This window comes from Vicia villosa, linkage group LG1 (assembly GCF_029867415.1).
Source record: "Vicia villosa cultivar HV-30 ecotype Madison, WI linkage group LG1, Vvil1.0, whole genome shotgun sequence".
NCBI classification, from domain to species: Eukaryota; Viridiplantae; Streptophyta; class Magnoliopsida; order Fabales; family Fabaceae; genus Vicia; species Vicia villosa.
Window position 1 is genome coordinate 177,457,144 of NC_081180.1, and position 18,783 is coordinate 177,475,926.

Genomic DNA, 18,783 nt, shown 5'->3' on the forward strand with positions numbered 1-18,783 from the left:
CCACATTTTATTTCTAACTAGCTTATGCTTTTCATTTCATATGCATCGTATTTCTATCAGGGCATTAACATAACACATGCATCATTAATCAATAATCGAACATGGGATCAAGGGTTTATAGTGATAAGGTTTCTCTATATCTTTGAGGTTCCTACTTCAGATAAGCTTATTTCAACGGGTTCTTCTGTGTGCATTGAAGTGTGGGATAAGGGTTTATTTCTCTATGGCTGGCCAAAGCTAAGGTTTTCCAGCTGTTGTGCTCTAATGGAGGCCTTTCTGTAAGGATTATTGGCCACAAGTTGAGATTTCCATCTTTATGTTTGAGGCTACTTCAACCAAGGTGCAAGGTTTATTTTCATGACCATGTCGTTCATCTCATCTTCATCTGAGGGTTTCTTTGAAGCTTGTGGAACAAAGGGTTCTATCCGTCAGATTAGGGTGATTTGGATTAATGCTTTGTTAGGATTACTTGTGTTGCTAGCCATCTGGGTCCAAGTAATGGGTGCTTAGATTTCCTAATAAAGGATTTGGGAAGGAGGTATTACAAAAGTGGCTGAATTTGATTAATGGTTGACTTTAGTTTGACCATGTCATATGGGTTCATTAATATCTAACCATAGCTACCCTATTGGATGCATACTTTGATTCATTAAACATGAAGAAGATTTGGATCTCAAGAAAGGAGAAGTTCAAGATCAAAGACCTGGAAGATAATTCAAATGCTGTCATCACAATGTTAGACGAGCATTACTTTAGTCCATTATAAATGTGGATTCATTGCAAAACTACAAAATCCAGATTATATCCACATTCAATATTCAAGTCTAGTCATTCAAGCTTCCAAGTCCATTCAAAAGAAAAGATATAATTACATCCATTACAAATTACAATCAAACATTCATTTAAAAGTCCAATTATTCATTACAGTTACACCAAAAAAATCACGCCATTGAACCTCTTTCCAAAATTATATTTATTACTGTTGTTGGTAAGGCAAGGAACACGCTACTGGTTATGTAAACCATTATGGTAGTGATAGTATCACAAGACTGAGGGAGACTTTCAAATGGATAGTTTTTCCATGCAAAGTAAAGTGAAGGACTCATAAGAACTTCATAGCAATGACAGTACTATTTTGAAGGCAGTGAAAAGCTTAAAGTTCCTATGTATTTGTCAGCTCCTGCGGATCCTCAAAGTGTTCCGGCTGAAAAGTCTACTATTGTTGTGTCGGATTGTCGACCATGAACGCGGTACCACCTGAAGTTAGCTGACAAGGCTCATGAAGATTCCATTGTGGAAGAGACTCAATTTACCGAGGTCATGCGGAAGAGAATTATGGAAATTTGCTTCACAAAACAAATCCTGCATACGCATTAAACAAGAAACAAAATCAGTCCACCTACAACAACTAGCAGGTCATGGATAGAGGAATTCAAAGGCAAACCAAAAAGACAAGTTTGTTTACGATTTGAATCCGAAAGCCAACCCTGCTGAATCGAATCTTTCCAACAAAAAGCAATGAAACAAGTTCAAGCCCCTATATATCACTATACCAAAACAGTCCTGTACATCACACACATTCAAACAAAAAACCATATCAGCATCAATTGTTCCTATCCTAACATTCATTCAAAATTAAATGAACCTATCAAACATCATACATGCTCAAGCTTCACAACACCAATTCATCCTAAACTAACATTCAGATCAACCCACACCATACCTGTTAACAAAATTATCAATTCAGAACCTGCAACCCTTCATCTAAATTACAACTGACAGCAAATAAAAAAGAGCTGAACAGAACCGGTTCATACATCAAGAAACTGAACCTGCTGGATTCCAATAGAACCGGAGGCCTTAGCATCAAAACAATCACAATTCCAAACTGGTGCCCTAATTCAAAGTTGATTCAAGACGGCCACGTGTACGTTTCAATTCAAATTAACCACATATCCAATTGTCAACTAGCCTGCCAGCAACAATATTCGGCCAAGCCTTCTACAAGCCGACGCCTCGACTGAAAATTCTCCTGACTTCCTCCAACAGTCATGAACCATCTTCTTCAAACCATGTCTCAGTCACGATCCGAACCTACAAAACCAAAGCAAAAGAAAATGGCATAGCCAATCCTGCAACAAAATGGAAACCGATTCAGGAATAAACAAAATACATACCAATCACAGTACCACACACACACTCAGTTACTTTTAAAAACCATAACAATATAAAGCTAACAGTTTTTAACTAACTCAGTTTCACATGTAACAAATTCCTAACCAACCTAACGGAATTTCCAGCTCATAACATAACAGAAAAAACTAACTCTCTAACCCCTCAATCACCACCCTCCAATCCCTATAACAAACTTCAGCATCTAGTGGCTCTAATATTCTCCCTCTAACTAACTCTTCAGCCTTCAAACCTCTATATAACAGATTCTCCCTCCACAATTCAAAACTCCACGCCATTTCCCTCCTTCATTCAACCATTTTCTATTCACTCCACCAATTCCAAGCCATTTTATCATCTTCATCCACCAACCTTCACCTCTGCGATTCGCTCTTTTCCCTCACCCTCACCACACGCTAAATCTACCATTGAAGGAGCTTCAACCTCTGAAGCTTCATTAAATTGAGCTTAACCTCACTCTCTCTCAACGCAAAAACATCAACAATGAATCTCAGAATTGCAGAAAAATAAAGAAGAAGGGGAAGAAGGAGTATACGCAGAAAGAAGTCGAAAATAAGTGAGAATCAGAGCTACCTGAAATTGAAGTCTTCTTTTCCCTCCTCGCGTTTATTTCGCGTTTCCGCCACTTGGAGCCTCCCTCTGGTGTTCTCAATCTTCGCTCTCCTTCTGCACTCAGGTAAATTTGAAATTCCATCCATCTCTCTCTTTTTATACCGTCGGCGTTCTGAACGATTCCCCTAAGGTCTCATGGTCTGTATCTTCATCTTTATCGATTAATTTCGCTTTGGAAGTTTTTTAGGGTTTTGCTATTAGGCTAGATTTAGGGAAGTGAAGGAGGAATTGAAGGAAGCTAATAGCGGATTCAAGGTTGTAAGGTCAAGTCGAGAAGAATGAGGGATGATTGACCAAGCTCCGCCGCCTCCGGCGCGGCGGAGGCGATTTTCGGTGGAGAAAGAGGTTGAGAGATAAGAACGAGAGAGTGAGGTCTGAGGTGGATTTGGAGGGTCACTGGGCGCGAACCAAACGACGCCGTTTCCATTTTCTTTTAGTTTGTGTGTGTTTGTTAGATTGAATGGGTGATGGATCATGGACCGAAAATCACTGGGCCTGGCGCTGAGATTCTGATATACCCCCTCTTTTCTGAACCCAATATTTTTTTGGCCATAAAAAAAATCGAATTGCACAAAACGCCACAAATGGGACAACTATGGCTGGGCTTGCGCTTCTACTTCCTACATCATTATTGTCACCAATTCACCTTCCTGATCACATATTTTCTTGTTAAAATTTAGGATTTTTGACATAGTTTTTTTATTTAGATAATAAAAATCATAAAATCATAATTTTCTCATTAGATTTTTAGATAATAACTAGTAAAAGTATACAAAATATAAATATATAATATAAATATATGGTTAATAAAAGTATACAAAATATATATAAATTAAGTAGTCTCGTTCAGTAAAAAATGAATGTTTTAGTAAAAAGAATAAATGAAATAATTAATTAGTCATTTATCTGTGCGTTTACATGGACCGCACAATGTCGTTATAAATAATAAATAAATATAGTATAGTGATGGTTAAGAAACGTATAAAAAATATATAAATTAAGTAATCTCGACCCGTAGGAAATGTATAGTTTAGTAGAAAAATTAATAAAATAATTAAGTTGTCATCCATGCGTGTGTTCGTATGGGTCGCACAATGTTTGATGGTTAAAAAAATATAATATTTGAAATTCTGAATGTCATATAAACATTAATTTAATATACCCGTGCGTTTGTTGGGGCTATAAATGAAATAATTAAGTTGTCATCCACCCGTGCATTAACACGTGTTGTACAATATCGTTATAAATAGTAAATAAATATAGTACAGTGAAGGTTAAGAAATATATATAAAATATATACAAATTAAATAGTCTCGGCCTGTTGGAAATGTATATTTTAGTAAAAAAATAAATGAAACAATTAAGTTTTCATCTACTCGTGTGTTCGCACGATTCACACATTGTCGTTATAAATAGTAAATAAATATATTATAGTGATGAAATAAATAAAATGAAATAAATTAAATCAAAAGAATGACAACTTTGCATATGTATATAATTGTGTGTAATTCAAATTACAATCATTCATAACCTCATAGTAAAAAAGACAACATTGATTAGTAATTTTCCTTAATAAACTCGAATAGGCACAAAAAGCATAAAGTGACTATATTCTGCACAATAAAAAAACATAAGGTGTAGAATTTAATTTACAGTATAATCAAAAGACATAAAATGATTTAACTTCCAATTAAATAAGGGTTTTTCTATTAATTGGGTAGGAGAGAGAAAATATAAAATATTATTTTTCAAAAGAAAAATAATTAATATGATAATTTATATGGAAGGAAATAATATATTAGTTGTCCTTATCTTATGCAATGTTGCATAGGTTAGAAAAACCCATTAAATAATAATCAAATATCATGAAGTGTGATTTGTGTTATAATAATCAGTAATGTTTCAATTTTCAAAACTAAAACAATAGTTAATATTTTTTTAATAGTAATTTATTAGATAATTATTGTCTATTTAAATTTGAAACTTAAATTTGATTTTAAAATATCAGAATAGTGAGAGATAGTCATTTTAAAAAAAAAAAAACATAAAAATAATGTATCAAACTCTTGGAATACAATGATTTTGTTTCTAGATTTTGTTCTTGTTTTAAATAAATTTATAAAAACAATTTTATTTTATTTTTTTTATGGAAAAAACAATTTTATTTATATTACTGAAACATCAACTTCTTTTTGAAAAGAAAATACTCATAAAAATAAAAGTCAAATCTTAAGTACTTTTGTAGGAGCAATTAAAAAATGGGTTAATAGTAGTTTAACCCCATGTAATATGAGCGTGTTTCGGTTTACCCCCTACCGTTGCTAAAGACAGGTTTTGGCAACGATTTTTTTTTGAAAAAACCGTTGCCAAAAGGTAGGGAGGGGGGAAAAGCAAAATTCGCTAACATTACAGGGGTGTGAATTACTATTAACCCTTAAAAAATATAATGGGAATAAAATATTAAAGTAGGTTTTAGGTTATCTTTGAAAATAAAAAATAAGTTATAATTATTTGAAATAGTCACATTTTTTTTACTATTTTTTAAATCTTATGATTTCATGAATTGGAGTGGTAAAAAATCTTATGATTTTTTAAGCTATGGTGGGATCTCAGTGGTAAAAAATTGGGGTGCAACAGATCCAATAGTGGGAGTTGATAAAAAAGTCGGCAGTTTTTGGTTAAGAATCATCGCCAATTATAACCAATACCGTGGGCAGTCGCGAGAAAAGCAACACGACCAATTAAAATGTCGATGGCATCGAATAAACAGTCTTGTTCAAAAAAAAATAGGGTGTTACAAACAAGATGTTAATGGAAAGAAAAGTGGAGCATCGGAGAAAGATGTCTTAGACATCGTACATGCTTTTTTTGCTTATGATGAAGGTGCACCATTCAATCTTGAGTATGTATGGCGGATTTTAAAAGATGAACCTAAATGGATGGGGGCAGCCACCAAAAATTCTACAAAGAGAACAATTTTTTAGCTAGTGGTGTATATACATCATCACCTAACTCAGAGACACCTTCAAGTTATGAGTTTAACTCATCATCTCCAATGGAGCGTCCAATGGGACAAAAGGCAACAAAAAGAAAGGGTAAGACAAATGAAAATGCAAATGCAACTGAACCACCTTCTAGTGTTATGCATGATGCACATATAAAAAATTTGGAGTAATGGAAAATCTAGCACAACTTAAGGAGGAAGAAAACAAATTAGTCAAGGAAAAGATGGATTTTGAAGCAATGTAATTTATCATGTGAGACACTTCTAAGATCAATGATAGTCAATGTGAATTTCATAAAAAGCATGGTAACAAGCTAAAAGAAAAATATGGATGGTAATAAGATGCAATGTCCTAGTATTATTATATTTAAATATTATGTAGTACTTGTTATGTATTAACACCTATTGTAATAAGATGCAATGTTCTAGTATTATTATATTCAAACTAGCTGTTATTCAAACTAGTCTTATATATACTTTCATTCTTCTCACTTTTCTATCACCATTCTCTCATTCTTCTATCATATTTCTATCACCCTTATTTCACTTTAATGGATTCAAACAATTCAATAAACTTTTTTGGGACGTGATTGAAGAAGAAATAATGGACAACACAAATGAAGAACTAGTATTGTCAATGCTAGAGAAGGAGCGTCAATCCGGAAGTTCCGCTAGGCCAAAAAGAAGATCAGTGATTGATCGTAGTCGTGAAGAAGGGCATAGACAATTATTCAATGACTACTTCTCAGAAAATCCAATATACACGGGTGCCCAATTTCGTAGAAGGTTCAGAATGCATAGGCATGTGTTTCTTTGAATTGTAGAACCCTTGGAAATCATGATGAATATTTTCAAATGAGGGTCAATGCAACTGGTAAAATGGGTATTTCACCATTGTAGAAATGCACCTCTGCTATTTGTATGTTGGCATATGGATCTTCCGACGACATTGTAGATGAATATGTTTGAATTGGTGAAAGCAGTGTAGTTGAGTGCTTAGAGAGATTCATAAGGGGCGTGAATGAGGTATTTGGGGTTGAGTATTTGAGAAGGCCTAATACAAATGATTATGAACATCTTATACAAACGGGGGAGTCACGTGGATTTCCAGGCATGCTAGGTTCTATTGATTGTATGCATTGGGAATGGAAAAATTGTCCTGTTGCATTGAAATAACAGTTTTGTCGAGGTGATCATGGTAAACCCACAATCATGCTTGAAGCAGTGGCAATCACAAGACTTATGGATTTGGCATGCATTTTTTGGTATTGCGGGTTCAAACAATGACATTAATGTGTTAAACCAATCCAATGTGTTTGATGATATTTTGGAAGAATGAAAATGAAGAAAACACGCTACCAACAATAATTATCCCTAAAGATAAGATTTGCCTTGGAAATATGTATTTCATGATTCAATCGAGGCAAAGCATTAAATGCTATTTATCAAATATGCTTCAACGGATATGCTCCAACGGTATTATACCAAGCCTATATAAAGAGCAAACTTTGAACTTGAAAGTATGCTGCAGAGCTGCATAAAGAGCACAAAAAATACATATGAGAGGCTAATCATATATGAAATATGTGATGATCTAATATGAGTGTAAAAATTCACTACTATGTGTCTATGTGAAGAAAAACTGAAGGATAGAAAAACACTTAGAAAGGGGGGGTTTGAATAAGTGTAGCTTTAAAAACTTGACAGATAAAAATAAATTGCACAGTTATTTTTATCCTGGTTCGTTGTTAACTAAACTACTCCAGTCCACCCCCGCAGAGATGATTTACCTCAACTGAGGATTTAATCCACTAATCGCACGGATTACAATGGTTCTCCACTTAGTCAGCAACTAAGTCTTCCAGAGTCTTCTAATCACACACTGATCACTCCAGGAACAACTGCTTAGATACCCTCTAAGACTTTTCTAGAGTATACTGATCCACACGATCACTCTAGTTACAACCTGCTTAGATAACCTCTAAGACTTCCTAGAGTATTCTGATCCACACGATCACTCTAGTTCCTTACAACTTAATGTAATCAATTCTAAGAGTATTACAATTGCTTCTTAAAAGCGATAATCACAAACTGTGATATTTCTCTTAACATTTAAGCTTAATCTCACTAATATATTACAACAGCAATGTAGTGAGCTTTGATGAAGATGAAGATTCTGAGCTTTGAATTGAACAGCGTTTCAGCAAGTTAATTTGAGTTGTTTTGGTGCAGGATCGTTAACCTTGCTTCTCATCAGAACTTCATATTTATAGGCGTTGGAGAAGATGACCGTTGAGTGCATTTAATGCTTTGCGTGTTCCGTACAGCATCGCATTTAATGTTATACGCTTTTGTCAACTACCTCGAGCCTTGTTCACGCTGTGTCTACTGACGTAGCCTTTAATAGCTTTTAACGTTCCTTTTGTCAGTCAGCGTAGCTTGCCACTTGTACTTCCTTCTGATCTGATGTTTGTGAATACAACGTTTGAATATCATCAGAGTCAAACAGCTTGGTGCAAAGCATCTTCTGATCTTCTGACCTTGAAGTGCTTCTGAGCGTGATACCATCAGAACTTCAGTGCTTCTGTTCTCTTGTTCTTCTGATGCTTCCATAGACCCATGTTCTGATTCTGCTTCGACCATCTTCTGATGTCTTGCCAGACCATGTTCTGATGTTGCATGTTGAACCCTTGAGACAAAGCTTCTGAGCGCTGAATTATGCATACTCTTTATATATTTCCTGAAAAGGAAATTGCATTGGATTAGAGTACCATATTATCTTAAGCAAAATTCATATTATTGTTATCATCAAAACTAAGATAATTGATCAGAACAAATCTTGTTCTAACAATCTCCCCCTTTTTGATGATGACAAAAACATATATAAATGATATGATTTTGCGATCAGAAAGAACAGACGGCAAAAGACAAATTACACAGCTATAGCATAAGCATATGAATATGTCTCCCCCTGAGATTAACAATCTCCCCCTGAGATAAATAATCTCCCCCTGAAATAAATACTCGAAGAACTTTAATAAAAGACTTCCCTGATTATTTCGGTAGAGACGATCACATAAGCTTCTGTCTTTAGAGAATTCATAGCTTCTGACTTCTGCTTCCATTGGACAGCTTCAGAACTAGAATTTCTTTAGATCCCTAGAACACTCACAGCTTCTGATTCCTGCTTCCATCTAGGACAGCTTCAGAACTTGAATTTCTTTGATCTTCTGAACATTCACAGCTTCTGACTTCTGCTTCCATCTAGGACAGCTTCAGAACTTGAATTTCTTTGATCTTCTGAACATTCACAGCTTCTGATTTCTGCTTCCATTTAGGACAGCTTCAGAACTTGAGTTTTCTGGATCTTTAGAACATTCACAGCTTCTGATTTCTGCTTCCCTCTGATAGCTTCAGAGCTTTGAATTTCTACCAACATCACTTCATGCTAGATTTGTATCAGAACATTGTTGAATGTACCAGAGCATCATCAGAGCATCTCTACATCCTGAAATGTTACAGAACAAAAACTAAACGACAAAAGTCAGCATGAACGAGTCAGAACATAAAATGTATATTAGAACACATGATATGTATCAGAGCCATATAGGCTAAAATAATGTATCAGAGCAAATAGAATTTTGTCAAAGCAAATAGACAAATATGGATCAAATTCTATTATCAGTGCTTCTGATTCATTCTTCTTTCTTGCTTCTGATTTCTGAAGCTTGACAGCACTCAGCTTGCTTCAGTTTCCATGAGTTTATTCTTTTTACAGAATAACACTTCTTATGGTTTTGCTTCTTGTGTTTGCTTTGAAGATTCTCTTCACTTCTTTATACCTGCAAAACACTTAAACCATATAGAACTTGCAGTTCTTGTTAGTAAATGTGTGGGAGCTTTGCCCAGCAACTGATAGATTAATCAAATCATTTATCATTTATCTTCTCCCCCTTTTTGTCATAACATCAAAAAGAATATATCAAAAGATTCAGATGAATAAAACGACAAATAAAATCACTGGAATGTAAAAACAAAGAAACTTTTTATTGATAATCAAAAGATATTACAAAAGGTTCCTATGTTTAACAAGATGAGAAACATTCCTAGCAAATACATAAAAAGTCATCCCAAGAGGAAATGACTACAAAAATTAAAAACAGCACCCTAGCAAGACACACTCTGTGTCAACCCATCAAGAATCCCTGTGGACTCTTGTCTTCCAGACTAGAACCTCCACTGTAGGAGAGATCCAAGAGACCAAAGAGGAAGAGAGGGACAGTTCACAGACAGAGAGCTAATGTTGCAAACGGGGCTTTCCCTTAACATAGAAGTTAAGAATATCATTCTTAACCTCTTCCCATAACTCAAGAAAGTCTTCTGTCTTTGGGTGAAAGTTGATAACAACATCAAAGAAGAGGTCTGACTTGAGAGGTATTAGGAGAGCCATCCCGAGATATGCAGAGATCTGTCGCCTTTGAGTCATAGATCTTCAACAGGCTTAGGATGAACGCTAGGTTTGAGCTAGGATTTTTAAAAGAAAGAAAAACTTGTTTGAGCAAGAGAAGAAAACGGAAGAGAGAGAGAAATAACTTGATGAGGAATGCAAAGTGAGAGAGATATAAGAGGGAAAAGAATCGTTTGAAGAATATAAAAAGAAAAAACTGAAAGAGAGTAAATGATGAAAAGCATTTAATGTTACGTGACGTGAGGAGAGATAATAAAGACAAATGAGGTGACTAGCACAGTTACCTATGGTCGGCGTCCCTTCAACTGCACGCGCGCTTATCCATGAACAGTAACGACAGGTTTACCATCCCGAGATAAAACGTTACAGCTGTTTGCTTTAAAAGAGGTTCTGAATCAACTTAGACAATGAAACGTTAGTAATAACCGAATCATAATTTCTAAAAGATTTCAATCAGAACTTCTGATTAGAAAGTAATCCATTTTCATTTCAGAAGATACTCATACATAAGAACTTCTCATCTTCTCATTCTGGGCATAAATCCATACTGATGTTCTTCAGAATGAACTTAAACCTATCTTCAGCCAGGGGTTTTGTAAAGATATCAGCCCATTGATGGTCTGTATCCACAAAGTTTAAAGATATAACACCCTTCTGAACATAGTCCCTTATGAAATGATGTTTAATCTCAATATGTTTAGCTTTTGAATGAAGAATAGGATTCTTAGATAAACATATAGCAGAAGTATTATCACAGAATATAGGAATGTTACTCTCAAATATCTGATAATCTTCTAACTGACTCTTCATCCAGAGCATCTGTGTACTGCAACCAGTAGCAGCGACATATTCTGCTTCTGTTGTTGATAGAGCAATAGTTGCTTGCTTCTTGCTGTACCAGGAGATCAAATGACTTCCAAGAAATTGGCAACTTCCTGAAGTACTCTTTCTTTCAATTCTGTCTCCAGCATAGTCAGCATCGCAGAATCCTACTAAGTTGTATTCTTTAGATTTTCTGTAAACTAAGCCAACATTAGTAGTACCTTTCAGATACCTTAGAATTCTCTTAACAGCAGTTAAATGAGATTCTCTAGGATCTGATTGGAATCTAGCACACAAACAAACACTGAACAGAATGTCAGGTCTAGAAGCAGTCAGATATAGAAGAGATTCAATCATACCTCTGTATAACTTCTGATCTACCTTCTTACTTACCTCATCCTTACCTAGGATGCATGTTGGATGCATAGGAGTTTTGGCTTCTTTGCAGTCTAGAAGATTAAACTTCTTCAGAAGTTCCTTTACATACTTGGTTTGGTGAACATACGTTCCTTCTGATGTTTGATTTATTTGTATTCCAAGGAAATACTTGAGTTCTCCCATCATGCTCATTTCAAACTCAGCCTGCATAGACTCAGCAAACTCCTTTCCAAGTGTAGCATTAGATGTTCCAAAAATAATATCATCTACATATATTTGACAAATTAAAATATCCCTTTTAAAGGTTTTACAAAAGAGAGTAGTGTCCACTTTTCCTCTAGTGAAACCATTATCCAGAAGGAAAGAACTTAAGCGTTCATACCAAGCTCTGGGAGCTTGTTTCAATCCATATAACGATTTCTTTAATTTAAAAACATGATTAGGAGACATAGAGTCTTCAAAACCAGGAGGTTGATGGACATAAACTTCTTCATCTATATAACCATTTAAGAAGGCACTCTTAACATCCATCTGATAAAGAGTGATGTTATGTTGAGAGGCAAATGAAATTAATAGACGAATAGATTCTAACCTGGCCACTGGTGCAAAGGTTTCTGTATAGTCAATCCCTTCTTGCTGACTATAACCCTGAGCCACCAGTCTGGCTTTGTTCCTTACCACTTCACCTTTCTCACTGAGCTTGTTTCTGAAGACCCATTTTGTACCGATTATATTGAATCCATCTGGTCTAGGAACAAGATCCCAAACATCATTCCTTGTAAACTGATTCAGTTCTTCTTGCATAGCAATTATCCAGTCTGGATCTTCTAGAGCATGATCAACAGAAGTTGGCTCGATCAAAGATACAAGACCTAATTGACAATCTGCATTGTTCTTAAGGAATGCTCTTGTTCTGATAGGATCATCCTTCTTTCCAAGAATGACATCTTCTGAATGACCAGAGATGAGTCTGGATGATCTTCTGACAGATGGTTCTTCAGAAATGCTTAGATCCTCCAGAGAAGCTGATACTTGATCTTCAGATTCTTTGCTTCTGAGAGGTTCTGCTTCTGATGCGTTGCTTCTTGGCTCAACAACTTCTGATATATCAATATCACAATCTGCAAAATTATCAAACTGCTTTGGTTTTTCAGAACCAAGCTTATCATCAAATCTGATATTGATTGATTCTTCTACAATCAATGTTTCAGTATTGTATACTCTGTAGCCTTTTGAGCGTTCAGAATATCCAAGAAGGAAACATTTTTGTGCTTTGGAATCAAACTTACCAAGATGATCTTTAGTGTTCAGAGTAAAGCATACACATCCAAAAGGATGGAAATATGAAATGTTGGGCTTTCTATTCTTCCACAATTCATAAGGAGTCTTATTTAGAATAGGTCTGATAGAGATTCTATTCTGAATATAGCATGCAGTGTTTATTGCTTCTGCCCAGAAATGCTTAGCCATATTGGTTTCATTGATCATGGTTCTGGCCATTTCTTGCAGAGTCCTATTCTTTCGTTCTACAACTCCATTTTGCTGTGGAGTTCTAGGACAAGAGAAATCATGGGCAATACCATTTTCTTTGAAGAATTCTTCAAAGGATTTGTTCTCAAATTCACCACCATGATCACTTCTGACCTTTATGATTTTACACTCTTTTTCAGATTGAATCTGAATGCAGAAATCAAAGAACACTGAATGAGACTCATCCTTGTGTTTCAAGAATTTTACCCATGTCCAGCGGCTATAATCATCTACGATGACTAATCCATATTTCTTCCCTCTGACAGATGCTGTTTTGACTGGGCCAAACAGATCAATGTGCAAGAGTTCTAATGGCCTTGAGGTAGAAACAACATTCTTGGACTTGAATGCAGGTTTGGAGAACTTGCCCTTCTGACATGCTTCACAAAGAGCATCTGATTTGAATTTCAGATTAGGGAGTCCTCTGACAAGATCCAGTTTGTTAATCTGAGAAATCTTTCTCAAACTAGCATGACCTAATCTTCTGTGCCAGACCCACTGCTCTTCAGAAACAGACATAAGACAAGTCACCTTCTGACTCATAAGATCTTGCAGATCTGTCTTATAAATGTTGTTCTTCCTCTTGCCTGTAAATAGGATTGAGCCATCCTTCTGATTTACAGCCTTGCAAGACTCTTGATTAAAGATTATATCATAACCATTGTCACTCAATTGACTGATAGATAAGAGGTTATGTGTTAATCCTTCTACAAGAAGTACATTAGAAATGGAAGGAGAGTTACCAGACTTTATAGTTCCAGAGCCAATTATCTTGCCCTTCTGATCTCCTCCAAACTTGACTTCTCCTCCAGACTTAAGCACCAGGTCTTGGAACATAGACCTTCTTCCTGTCATGTGTCGTGAGCATCCAGAGTCCAGGTACCATGACATGTTGTGCTTTGTCCTTTTTGCAGTCAAGGATATCTGCAATAGGAATAATCTTATCCTTAGGTACCCACATCTTTTTGGGTCCTTTCTTGTTAGATTTTCTCAAGTTCTGATTGAACTCGGGTTTAACATTGTAAGCAATAGGAGGAGCAGCATGATAATTCTTAATGCGAGTTTCATGATATTTCCTAGGTTGTGTCACATGCTTTTTGGTGTGTGTTATGTGAAAACTTTGAGCATGTGAAGTGTGCCTAATATCATGGGAGTGGCCATACTTGAACTGATCATACAATGGCTTGTATGTGAATTTCATTTCATCAACAGGTTCAAGTTTGTATGGGGTTTCACCCTCAAAACCAATGCCGACTCTTTTGTTTCCAGACACAGCATATATCATAGAAGCTAGCTGACTTCTGCCAATACTTCTAGATAAGAACTTCCTGAAACTTAAATCATATTCTTTCAGAATATGGTTTAGACTAGGAGTGGATTTTTCTGAATCAGAAGGAGATCCAACATTATTGGATAATTTTAAAAGTTTTTCTTTTAATTCAGAATTCTCCAACTCAAGCTTCTTTGTTTCAAATTCAAATAGCTTTTTCAGCTTTTTGTATTTGAGACTGATCTGAGACTTGAGTTCCAGAAGTTCAGTTAGACCGGAAACTAACTCATCTCTAGTAAGTTCAGAAAATACCTCTTCAGAATCTGATTCTGATGTAGATTCTGATCCGTCATCTTCTGTCGCCATCAGCGCACAGTTAGCCTGCTCATCTTCAGAGTCTGAATCATCTTCTGACTCATCCCAGGTTGCCATAAGACCTTTCTTCTTATGAAACTTCTTCTTGGGATTTTCCTTCTGAAGATTTGGACATTCATTCTTGAAGTGTCCAGGCTCATTGCATTCATAGCACATGACCTTCTTCTTGTCAAATCTTCTGTCATCAGAAGATTCTCCACGTTCAAATTTCTTTGAACTTCTGAAGCCTCTAAACTTCCTTTGCTTGGTCTTCCAGAGTTGATTTAGCCTTCTGGAGATCAAGGACAGTTCATCTTCTTCTTCAGATTCTGATTCTTCAGGATCTTCTTCTCTAGCCTGAAAAGCGTTAGTGCATTTCTTGATATTGGATTTTAATGCAATAGACTTACCTTTCTTTTGAGGCTCATTTGCGTCCAGCTCTGTTTCATGACTTCTCAAGGCACTGATAAGCTCTTCCAGAGAAACTTCATTCAGATTCTTTGCAATCTTGAATGCAGTCACCATAGGACCCCATCTTCTGGGTAAGCTTCTGATGATCTTCTTTACATGATCAGCCTTGGTGTATCCCTTGTCAAGAACTCTCAATCCAGCAGTAAGAGTTTGAAATCTTGAAAACATCTTTTCAATGTCTTCATCATCCTCCATCTTGAAGGCTTCATACTTCTGAATTAAAGCGAGAGCTTTAGTCTCCTTGACTTGAGCATTTCCTTCATGAGTCATTTTCAAGGACTCATATATGTCATAGGCCGTTTCCCTGTTAGATATCTTCTCATACTCAGCATGAGAGATAGCATTCAGCAAAACAGTTCTGCATTTATGATGATTCCTGAAAAGCTTTTTCTGATCATCATTCATTTCTTGCCTTGTCAGCTTTACGCCACTGGCATTTACTGGATGTTTGTAACCATCCATCAGAAGATCCCATAGATCACCATCTAGACCAAGAAAGTAACTTTCCAGTTTATCTTTCCAGTATTCAAAGTTTTCACCATCAAATACCGGCGGTCTAGTATAACCATTGTTACCGTTGTATTGCTCAGCAGAGCCAGATGTAGATGCAGGTGTAGATTTTTCAGATTCACCAGCCATCTTTTACTGAAGCGTTTTTCTCTTCCTGAATCTTTTCTAAACACGGTTAAGTGCTTGCACCTTAGAACCGGCGCTCTGATGCCAATTGAAGGATAGAAAAACACTTAGAAAGGGGGGGTTTGAATAAGTGTAGCTTTAAAAACTTGACAGATAAAAATAAATTGCACAGTTATTTTTATCCTGGTTCGTTGTTAACTAAACTACTCCAGTCCACCCCCGCAGAGATGATTTACCTCAACTGAGGATTTAATCCACTAATCGCACGGATTACAATGGTTCTCCACTTAGTCAGCAACTAAGTCTTCCAGAGTCTTCTGATCACACACTGATCACTCCAGGAACAACTGCTTAGATACCCTCTAAGATTTTTCTAGAGTATACTGATCCACACGATCACTCTAGTTACAACCTGCTTAGATAACCTCTAAGACTTCCTAGAGTATTCTGATCCACACGATCACTCTAGTTCCTTACAACTTAATGTAATCAATTCTAAGAGTATTACAATTGCTTCTTAAAAGCGATAATCACAAACTGTGATATTTCTCTTAACGTTTAAGCTTAATCTCACTAATATATTACAACAACAATGTAGTGAGCTTTGATGAAGATGAAGATTCTGAGCTTTGAATTGAACAGCGTTTCAGCAAGTTAATTTGAGTTGTTTTGGTGCAGGATCGTTAACCTTGCTTCTCATCAGAACTTCATATTTATAGGCGTTGGAGAAGATGACCGTTGAGTGCATTTAATGCTTTGCGTGTTCCGTACAGCATCGCATTTAATGTTATACGCTTTTGTCAACTACCTCGAGCCTTGTTCACGCTGTGTCTACTGACGTAGCCTTTAATAGCTTTTAACGTTCCTTTTGTCAGTCAGCGTAGCTTGCCACTTGTACTTCCTTCTGATCTGATGTTTGTGAATACAACGTTTGAATATCATCAGAGTCAAACAGCTTGGTGCAAAGCATCTTCTGATCTTCTGACCTTGAAGTGCTTCTGAGCGTGATACCATCAGAACTTCAGTGCTTCTGTTCTCTTGTTCTTCTGATGCTTCCATAGACCCATGTTCTGATTCTGCTTCGACCATCTTCTGATGTCTTGTCAGACCATGTTCTGATGTTGCATGCTGAACCCTTGAGACAAAGCTTCTGAGCGCTGAATTATGCATACTCTTTATATATTTCCTGAAAAGGAAATTGCATTGGATTAGAGTACCATATTATCTTAAGCAAAATTCATATTATTGTTATCATCAAAACTAAGATAATTGATCAGAACAAATCTTGTTCTAACAAAAACTAAAATTGAGAAAGAGAAAATCTGCTTGATTAAGATGTACTCCTGCAATTCTCCAGAAACTTAATTCACGATAGAATTGGTATCCTTAAGTATCCTACTGATATGGATACTTGAGAGGGCCAAGAGTTCCTGCTAGACTCTTGGAGGTTTCTAGGTAAATAAACGTTATATCTCGTGGAGATCCCTGAACGGTTTATTATCTAAGTGTTAGTCACTTGCAGTTGGCTTGTGCATTGTATTGTTAGTCACGATAGTTGGTTGTGCATTTGAGTGCTTAGAGAGATTCGTAAGGGGCGTGAATGAGGTATTTGGGGTTCAGTATTTGAGAAGGCCTAATACCAATGATGTTGAACATCTTTTACAAATGGGGGAGTCACGTGGATTTCCAGGCATGCTCGGTTCTATTGATTGTATCCATTGGGAATGGAAAAATTGTCCTGTTACATTGAAATAAAAATTTTGTCGAGGTGATCATGGTAAACCCACAATCATGCTTGAAGCAGTGGCTATCACAAGACTTATGGATTTGGCATGCATTTTTTGGTATTGCAGGTTCAAATAATGATATTAATGTGTTAAACCAATCCAATGTGTTTGATGATATTTTGGAAGGAAATGTTGCCACTGTGCAATATACAATCAATGAGACTCCAAATAATATGAGGTATAATTTAGCGGATGGTATATATTATGAGTGAGCTACATTTGTCTAGACCATTTCAATTCCACAAGGAGAAAAGAGAAAACTATTTGCACAACACCAAAAATTAATTAGAAAGGACGTGGAACGGGCATTTGGAGTGCTTCAATCTCAGTTTGCAATTATATGTGGTCCAACGCGTGCTTGGCACATGAAAACTTTGAAGCAAACCATATATGCTTGCATCATATTGCACAACATGATTGTTGAAGAAGAACGACACACATATGTAGGTGATTTTGATTACTCCTATTATAACGTAGATAACAACAATTCAACGACTGAAACATTTAATGGTCCTCATCCGAACCGTCCAACAAGAAGTCTTCGTGAAAAACAAGTTCATCGTCAACTTCAAGGAGATCTAGTCGAATATATTTGAAAACATTTTGGACACGAGGATGACGAAATTTAAATTTGAATAATTATGTAATGTTAGTTCCTTTTATTATTTTTAATTATATGTTAGGTGAGATTAATTGTAATTATTATTTTAAATTTTAAGTTTAATTGATTTTTACTTATTTTTTATTAATATTAGTCTAATTAATTTAAATTATTATTTTAAATTAAAATAAAATTAATATGAATAAAATACTAATATATGAGATAAAGTTGTGGGATCTAATATAGATTATTTATAATATAGGTTCTTTGGGAATTCTACGGTGAAGTCGCACAATTGACTTCTTTGGTGAAGTCACTTTAATTAAATTGTATATCAACTCTCCATTAAGTTAATAATAACTTATAAGTTAAAAATAATTTTTGATTGAATTTAAATAAGATAATAATTTATAATGATTTTTATTTGACAAAATTAATTTTGCAATTTAAATGATAATTTTACTTAACTAATTTATTTTTAATTGTAACTATATAAATTTAATAATTTATCAACCAAAAAAAAGAGTATATGGATATGATTTTGATTTATATGTGAGAGTTTACTTTGTATGTTAATCAAACACACATGTTTTAATTTATGGGAGAGAAAAATTCTCATTCATATTCACGGCGATGATGTTGTTTTAATAGATTTTC

The 18,783-nt window shown here is 35.5% G+C and overlaps 1 long non-coding RNA gene across 3 annotated transcripts; it reads right to left on the reverse strand.

Annotated features, from left to right (window-relative positions):
- Positions 1 to 849: 849 nt before the first annotated feature.
- Positions 850 to 3,228, reverse strand: LOC131644693 (uncharacterized). Of its 3 annotated transcripts, none has more exons than XR_009296607.1 (4): positions 2,767 to 3,228; positions 1,662 to 2,132; positions 1,466 to 1,563; positions 850 to 1,362 (listed from the first exon to the last, which is right to left on the reverse strand). It is a non-coding gene; the product is annotated as an uncharacterized LOC131644693 (long non-coding RNA). The 3 variants fall into 3 exon arrangements; XR_009296606.1 differs by having other exon boundaries at positions 1,724 to 2,132; positions 2,767 to 3,227; XR_009296605.1 differs by having other exon boundaries at positions 1,466 to 2,132.
- Positions 3,229 to 18,783: the final 15,555 nt, after the last annotated feature.